This window comes from Coptis chinensis, chromosome 6 (assembly GCF_015680905.1).
Source record: "Coptis chinensis isolate HL-2020 chromosome 6, ASM1568090v1, whole genome shotgun sequence".
NCBI classification, from domain to species: Eukaryota; Viridiplantae; Streptophyta; class Magnoliopsida; order Ranunculales; family Ranunculaceae; genus Coptis; species Coptis chinensis.
In genome coordinates, this window is record NC_141461.1 from 63,958,701 (window position 1) to 63,968,006 (window position 9,306).

The window sequence follows — 9,306 nt, forward strand, 5'->3', positions numbered from 1 at the left end:
GGTTTAATTTACATCCTCGTAGTTGTAGACTATGTATCCAAATGGATTGGGGCCATACCATGTCGTAACAATGATAACAAAATGGTAATCTATTTCATAAAAGAAAACTTTTTTTTCAAGATTTGGTGTTTTAAAAGCCATCATCAGTGATAGTGGATCACATTTTTGCAATCGAGTTTTTAAACATATCATGAAAAAATATGGAGTAATCCACAAGGTTGCAACTCCATATCATCCTCAAATAAGTGGCCAAGTAGAAGTCTCCAATCGAGAGATTAAGCGTATCTTGGAGAAAACAGTTAATCCAAATAGGAAAGACTGGTCTCTCCGTGCGGACGATGCATTATGGGCATACATAACAAATTTTAAAACACCTATAGGGATGTCCCTGAAGTAGTGTATATTGGAGTATTTCAAAGTTTGTTTTTGATGTGGTTCACCATAGATTATATTAGAGGTTAAATGTTGGGAGTTGAAGGGAGGAAGGTAAACTCTTAGTTTAGGACTAGTTTAGTTTCTATTTGAATGAAGAACATTGAAAACTTAAGTTGTTTTGAAGATTAAAATGACACAAACATTGAAAAGAATGATTGAAATAAAAGATTGGAATAAGAACAACAAAAAGAAGACTGATTGATTGAATAACAAAGCAAAATAACAAGATTAAAATGAAGAACAATAAAGTAAAATGACTTGCAAATGTAAAAGACTAGAAATTAAATCCTACATGACACTAGATTAAGTCTAGGTGCATTCTCTCTCCCTAACTTTTGAATTATAAACCCCTACTTTATGTCTTTTATTGATTTTCCCTTCTCCATTACAATTGAGACACCTCATACTTTACTTTATGCTTTTTCTTTTCCTTTTGCTTTTTGATTTCTTCTTGATCAATATAGGTTTTGGAGAATGCCTTATTTTAAGATAAGTGCCTCTATCTCTAGTTTTCTGAGTTTAGGGCTTTAACCTTTAACTTTAATTTTTTCAACACTTTTTCATAGCAGCTTCTGATCTTCATAATAAGCGTGATTAAGGCTCCTTTTTGTGCTAAGATGCAGCTTTCATGATAAGTGGTCTAAAATTCTCTATAACCTGGAAAAGGCAATAAAAGCTATGAGTTATCTTTTCATTAAACGTAAGAAGGGTGGTAATCCAGTAATATAAGGGTAATAAAACGCACATTTGGGAGCTAATCACCACCCCCAAATTGCATCTTGCTTGTCCTCAAACAAGGATGAGAGAAAAAACTAAGATCATAAATGAGTGATTTATTATAAGTTATACTAATCTCGTTTTGCAGAGTGTGATTGCATTGACCATATGCAACAAGGCCTTAAACAACTAGGAATTCCCTAGTAGACGAGCTTTAAGCCTTGTGAGAGTTTTACAACGAAGGTACTCACAAACTTCTTCTATTTAGTATCTCAGAAGTTCTTACATCTCATTAGCGGGGAATAAGGACAAGCTCCTCTGAACTTAGAATAACATATGTAAAGTAATTTAATCATCTAAATATAAATGTGCAAAACATGAACAATGAAATGCAAAAGCAGAGTCGTTTCCGAGACTTTTGGAGAGCATCCTTAAGGTGGGTTCTCACAGGGGTGTGTTGCAATCACAACTCTCTGATAGATTCACTCAAGGTTCATTCTCTTAAGTGTAGTGGGCACTTATATTCCTCAAATACTCAAATGTCATCCAAAGAAACTGGGGTCGATTGATCACACTTGCCACTTACTATCACACCATCATATTCCTAATTGAGGTAAAGGTATTTTATTAGGAATTTCGGGGCTAAGGTGATGGTTTAGAAAGAAAAGGAAGGGAAAAACAAAATCTTATAAGTTGAGAAACTGGGTCTTCAAGATACTTGTAACCAGAGAAAAACCTCATTTTGTTCTTTTGCTTCCGAATTGCGATACATTCTTTTAGCCCTTTGACTTTTTGACTCCATATGATTTTGAATTTTGGGAGTTCTTACTTTGCTTTTGTTTGTTTTTGTTTTTGTTTCTGATATCGTCTTCTTTTGATTTTGAACTTTTGGGAGATTCGATTTTTGACTCCTTTGATTTTTTGGAGTTTTGGCTTTTTGTGGGTCTTTCTTTTCTTCGCTTTATTTTTCTTTTCTTTTCGAAGCAATTAACTGTTTTGTTTTTGTACAAGGTCTTCTCTTCTCTTTTTTTGGTATTCATCCAGTTCTCAACTCGTCAGCTGGGTAAGCTTTTTATTGTGTGTTGTAATGGGTTAGGAATTTTTGGTGAAGAATAAAAAGGTTTTTAGAAAATGGTGAAGGCTTAAGAGGGGTGGGTAACTAAAGGAAACTATATTTTTGGGTTTTTAATGTTTATTTGGCTATATCGATCCAAAAATGGCCTAAATTCTCTCTTAGGATATGGCGTGGTGATCAAGCAAGTGGACGTGCTGTCTTTCTATCCGGATATCCTTTTTGTCATCACTCAATAATCATTCAGATGAGGCTTTTGGCTAGATTCTCACAGGATATGGAACTTAATTATTCTAACCTTGGTCTCGGAAACTGATAAAACGATAAAATTGAATATAATTCTACCTACGAATAAAATGATGAATTTCAAAATGTAAGTAAAACTATTTCTTTATACGGAGACAGTTCTTATCAAAGATTTCTACTCTCGATTCTATTGAAATAGAGTTGGAATAGAAGATTCGTTCCACACCTAAGGAAGGTATGTGTGTGTGTGACGTAAGGTATGCGAATGAAGGAAATCTAAGTTTAGATTACGTCAACCCAATTGAACTACAAGTAATGGGCCTAAGGAACACAAATGGAAAGTTCAAGCAATCCAGATGGAAAGACCGATTGCCCACCCCCAAACAAATTTTTAATCACAAAATTTGTTCTAACGCGGGTCGTTTAAAGTCAGATTCCCAAGTCTTGTTGGATTGCTATTTCTATGATTAAGAATTTTTTTTATTATTATTTTTTTTATTTATTTATTTATTAGTGTATTATAAGAAAAACGAAAAACATTAAATACATAATTCACCCCTTAGAGGAACATGACTCAAAAACCGAGAAAACATGCAAAAGTGGAAAACGTGAATTATGTTAACCGTGGACTTCGGATCCGGTACTTACAGCCACACACTCCATAGGGAGGGCCCGGTTACCTGAATGGTGCACTTACCACTATATGGAAGTGAAAGGGAGTACACCAATGACAAAGGTCAATCCTCATAGACAGGGTCTTATAAAAGGACTTCCTCTACATCAGGGGATAGAAGTTCGTGAAAATGTTTTAACCGTTGACCATTAACTTGAAAGGTACTGTTGTCATTTGGATTTACCAAGGTGATTGCCCCGTAAGGGGTGACTTCAGTAACCAGAAAAGGGCCAGACCAACGGGTTTTTAGTTTTCCTGGGAAAATATGTAGACGGGAGTTGTAAAGCAAGACCTTTTGACCGACCACAAACTCTTTGCGCAAGATTTGCTTATCATGAACACGTTTCATGTTAGCTTTATAATCCTTCGCGAGATCGTAAGAATCGCTACGGATTTCTTCAAGCTCATTCAATTGCAACTTGCGTTTGACACCTGCCTCATCAATATTGAAGTTAAGGCTTTTTATAGCCCACAGAGCACGGTGCTCTAATTCAACGGGCAAATGACATGGTTTCCCAAATACAAGTCTAAAGGGAGACATACCTATAGGAGTTTTGAAAGCAGTTCTATATGCCCATAAGGCATCCGATAGACGCTTTGACCAGTCTTTCCTATCAGGGTTTACAGTTGTTTCTAAAATCTTTTTGATTTCCCTATTAGAAACTTCTACTTGTCCGCTAGTTTGTGGATGATAAGGAGTTGCTACTTTGTGTGTAACTCCATACTTTTTCACTAGGGATGCAACAACTCATTTGTAAAATGTGTTCCACCATCACTAATGATGGCTTTAGGAATGCCAAACCGACAGATAATATATTCTTTAATAAAAAATACAACTGTCTTATGGTCATTGCTATGGCAAGCCAGGGCCTCTATCAATTTAGACACGTAGTCCACGGCAACTAGAATATAAATGAAACCGTGGGAAACAGGGAAAGGACCCATGAAATCAATGCCCCAAACGTAAAAAAATTCTACTATTAAGATTGGATTTATTGGCATCATATTACATTTTGTGATTCGCCCAAGTTGTTGGGAACGAATACACGTCTTGCAATGCACTTGGGCATCCTTAAAAAGGGTAGGCCAATAAAATCCACATTGATGCACTTTAGCGGCTGTTTTCATCCCACTAAAATGGCCACCACACTCTTTGTCATGGCGAGCGATAGAACTTCATTGTATTCCCACCGGGAATACAACGATTTAAATATCTGATCCCGACAATACTTAAAAAGGTATGGCTCATCCCAAGAGTATAATCTTAACTCGCGCCAAGAACTTCTTACATTCATTTCTTGACCAATTATAAGGCATAACATCAGCCGCTAAATAATTTACAATGTCGATACCATGGTCTTTGAAAAAATCTGATACAGATGCTCATCGGGAAAGAGTCCGGTATGGACTCGGGAATCACTCGATCGCCGTTTGTGAGTCTAGATAAGTGGTCGGCAACTACGCTGACCCTTCTTTTTGTCCTTTATTTCCAATGTGAACTCTTGCGGGAGAAGGATCCAACGGATTAATCTCGCTTAGCATCCTTCTTTGCAAGAAGGTACTAAGTGGGCTGCATAGTCCGTGGTAAACTAAAGTTTTAGAACCAACCAAATAAGGATCTAAACTTATCTAAAGCATAAATGACAGCTAAGAATTCTTTTTCTGTAGTTGAATAATTCCGTTGAGCATCGTTTAAGGTTTTACTAGCATAATAAATAATGATGGACTTATTATCTAGTTTTTGTCCCAAGATCGCACTAACCGCATGATAGTCACTACCAATCACACATGAGTTGAAAGGTTTAGACCAATCGGAGGTCAGATAATTGGTGCAGAGGTTAGGCAGCTTTTATAGTTTCAAAAGCCCGCGACAGTTAAAATTAAAATCAAAGATTGCATCTTTCAAAAGCAGATTAGTTAAAGGCCTAGCTATTTTCGAGAAGTCTTTAATAAACCGCCTATAAAACCTCGCATGGCCTAGAAAGGCTCTAATATCACGCAGACAGTCCGTGGGTTTAGGTAGAGTCGCTATCTTACCTAGTTTGGCTTTATCTACTTCGATGCCATCACTAGATACAATGTGACCTAGTACTATGCCTTTTTTCACCATGAAATGACACTTTTCCCAGTTTAAAGCGAGGCTCTTTTCTTTACCGTGTCAAAACCTTAGGCAAGGCTAGAGAAACAAGTCTGCGGAAAGAGTCTCTATAGATAGAAAAATCATCCATGAAAACTTCCATAAAGCTTCTACCATGTCACTAAAATATATGAAGCATACACACTTTGGAAGGTTTCGTGGAGCATTACAAAGGCCAAAAGGCATTCGTTTATAGGCATACGTTCCAAAGGGACATGTGAAGATAGTCTTTTCTTGGTCATCAATATCAATAATAATCTGAAAATAGCCCGGCGCAGCCATCCAGAAAATAATAAAAAGCATGACCAGCTAGGCGCTCGAAAGCATTTGATCTATAAAAGGTAAAGGAAAGTGATCCTTTCGTGTCATAGCATTTAAACGCCTCAGAATCAATACAGATCCTCCATTTCATAGGACCTTGTGTGACAACATAGTCACCCTTTCCGATTACGATACCATGGTAACTCCCGATTTCTTAGGAACTACATGAATGGGGCTTACCCATTCGCTATCAGAGATTGGGTATATGATACCCGCATCGAGTAATCGTAAGACTTCTTCCCTAACCACCTATTTCATAGCTGGGTTCAAGCGACGCTGAGGTTCGCGAGAAGTCTTCGCGTTATCCTCCAAATGGATACGATAAGTGCAAATATTAGGGTCAATTCCCTTACTGTCGACTAGGGACCAACCAATCGCAGACCGATGTTCCCCAATCACCCAGATTAAACATGTCTCTTCATTCTTAGATAATAGAGAAGATATAATTACCGGATGACTACCATCCGGATCAAGTTGAATATATTTTAACTCTGGGGGAAGAGGTTTAAGCACTGGGGTGGAAGGAAAATCAATAGATGTTTCGTCGGGGTCCTCATTTTGCATAATAAATACTTGCTTAGGTAGCAAGTCTTCATACTCAATATGTGGAGTAACCGAAGGGTCTACAATTGGTGTGGACTCAAGGATGGTGTTGACTTCCTCTAAGTAGGAGTCATTTACAAAATCTGAAATTCCAAAAGAAAGGAATTTGTACATATTGTTGTCGGGAAACGTGTTGTTAAAATAATCTTGAGCTAAACTCTCGATCATGCTAACCTCCCCATCTATAGACGAATCTGGTAATTGTTTCATCATTTTAAAAACATTTACCTTAACTGTAAGATGGCCAAAAGATAAGGACATCTTACCATCGCTGCAATTTATAAGTCGTTGGCAGTTGCCAAGAAGGGGCCCTAAGATGATCGGGGTGCAGAGTCGTTGGCTTAATTTCGTATCGAGGATAACAAAATCAGCGGGATAGTAAAAATCCACGAACCTTAACAAGCACGTTTTTCCACTACACCCTTAGGATACTTAATTGACTGTCCGCTAATTGCAACGCTATTTTTGTAGGTTGCATTTCCTGTGTAGACCTATTTGTTTATACAAATAATATGGGAGTAAGTTAACACTTTCGCCCCAAGTCTAATAACGGGTCGTAGGTGGTGGGAATCTCCTAAGGGCATTTTTTACAAAGGGATCGACCGGGGTCCTTCTTAACAATTCCATTATTTTCAGGATAAAGTTGGGAATTGTTAGGTTAAAAAGGCGCCTTTAGGTATGTTGGTCTTCGCCTAGTAGTGCACAACTCTTTAAGAAACTTAGCGTGGTTAGGGAGCTTTTTAATAGCTTCGAGAAAAGGAAGGTTTATCGCTAGATTCTTGAAAACGTTCCTAATCTCCTCAAAGTTTGTATCCCTGGTTAGCATGGCTAACTTCCGAGGGAATGGTGGTTTAAGCTCATATTTAGCGTATGGCTCGACTTGATGTGTTACCTTGGCTTTTAGTTTCTTAGTTTGTTGTTTAACCGGGTACCTCTATAGTGGTACGCTGCTCTTGATTTCTACTTCGCATCTAGTTCGATATCGGTGTAGGGACTCATGATGGGGGTAACTATAGGGATAGTTACTTTGTTATCAACCACTCTTCCGGAGCGGAGAGTGGTGATGGCATTCAGTCACCTACTATTGTCGTTTCCGTACTAGTATTACCGTTTACCCTCAAAGGCTGTGTTTGTTGTTTTAGGGTTGGGTATAAACTTTGTCCTAGAAACCGCCTTTTGGTTTAACTTTCTCTTGGGCTAAGCTGTTGTATGCCCCGATTTATAGATTGTAAGATGTTGGTTTGATTGAGTCATTAATTGGAAAAGTTGTTGGGTAACTTCGTATAAAGGCTTCTATACGATCCGCTGTGATTGTGTAGTAGTCGCAGTGGTGAGACTGGAACTATCTCACGTTGATTATTTATGGGTGGCTTGTGATAGTTACTATTGTTAACCGGAACGATACCTCTATTGGTATTATAACTATTATAATTACCCTGACCTTGTGCTAAACCTTGTCGTGGTTGCGCTTGGTTGTTATAATTATTATAATTTCCCTCGACTTAGTCCCCGGCCTTGCCTAGGTGGAGCTTGATTATAGTTGTTCGCTTGCCTAACATTTTGGTTATTAGACCACGGGAGGTGAAACTTGTTGATTGTTTCGCCAACTAAAGTTGGGATGTTGTCTCCATGGGGCATTAGGAATAGGATAGTTATTAATGGAGTACACATTATCTTGCTCTAATTGTTGTTGTTCATAGGCGAAAGGACAATAGGAGTCAGGATGCTCAGGACTCAAACAGACATTACATGGGTTGGAGTTAACATTCATGATGGGGGTAGGCTTTTGTTGCACAAAAATAGCCTCAACCTTTTTAGTTAGAGATTCGATTAAATTTTTAAGTTCTAGATCGGGTTTCATCTCAAACATACCGGCGGCCTTAACTATTGAAGAAGAACTAACTGCGCGGGAGATATCATCACTACCCCCCCCAATTGTTATTACGTTTAGTTTGATCTTCTAAAAATTTGTAAGCCTCGAGGCTCCTTTACTTAGAAAACTACCCCATTCATTATGTCAAGGACTTCTTTATGGTGATGTTGAAGTCCTTTAAAAGGCAATTTAACTAACGTGTCTTTTGCTAGGTTATGGTGTGGACACTCAATAAGCGATCGGTGAAACGATTCCCAAGCCTCGAGAAAAACGATTCATGAGGATTTTGTTGGAAAAAATGAATCTTGAAAAGCATCTCATCCGTCTTTAGGGGTGGGTAAAAATGTTCCATAAACAATTTGAACAAGTTTAGCCCACGAGTCCACAGAGTTAGCGCTTTGGGCGAGTTAACCAAGACGCCTTTATCGGTTAAGGTGAAGGGAAATACCCTCAGTTTAATTTGTTCCGTACCAACTGTAAGATGATGGAATGTTGTAAGGACTTGTTCAATCCTACGCATATGTTGGTAAGGTTTTTCATGGTCTAAACCATGGAAACCGGGTAACAAATTAAATATGTTTGGGGGAAAAGTAAATTAGGTTAGGATAAGAAAAGTAGCCATTAAACCTTAGTTTTTAGATCTAGATCTAGTTTTTTACATTCATTCAATTAGTTAGTTTAGAATCATATGTAGTTTTTAGAATAAAGTATTAGTTTTTCATTTCAATTTAGATTATTGCTTAAATTCTTATTTGGATTTAGTTGTCTTAAATTCATAATTAGTTATTCACAATCTTAGTTCTAAATTAGTTTTAATTTCTGTTTAATTTAGATTAGTAAATTTCAATTCTTTATATTATGTTTAGTTTTAATTTAATCGGAAATGATTGCATAATGATTCTCGGCTAAACCTCCATTAGAGGGGGTTGAGAAGCCTTGATGAAAGCTTGATTCGATTATCGTAGAGTAAGTCGCCGCAATTTCCTTTCCACTCTAGAAGCGATTAGTTCACCATGAGAATGGGTTTAATCGTTCACATGCTAGTTATGAATTGGTAGGAATGCCATGTGTAATTAGGGATTAGGAACTACCATATTCTTCTTGAAGGGATTCAATTCGGATTCTGACGATTAAATTGGATTAGTAGGATTAAGTCGAGTTAAGGTGGAATCAATCTCCCTCTAACTCCTTATCATAGAATCAATGTAGTATTCCCATAGTTGTTCTGA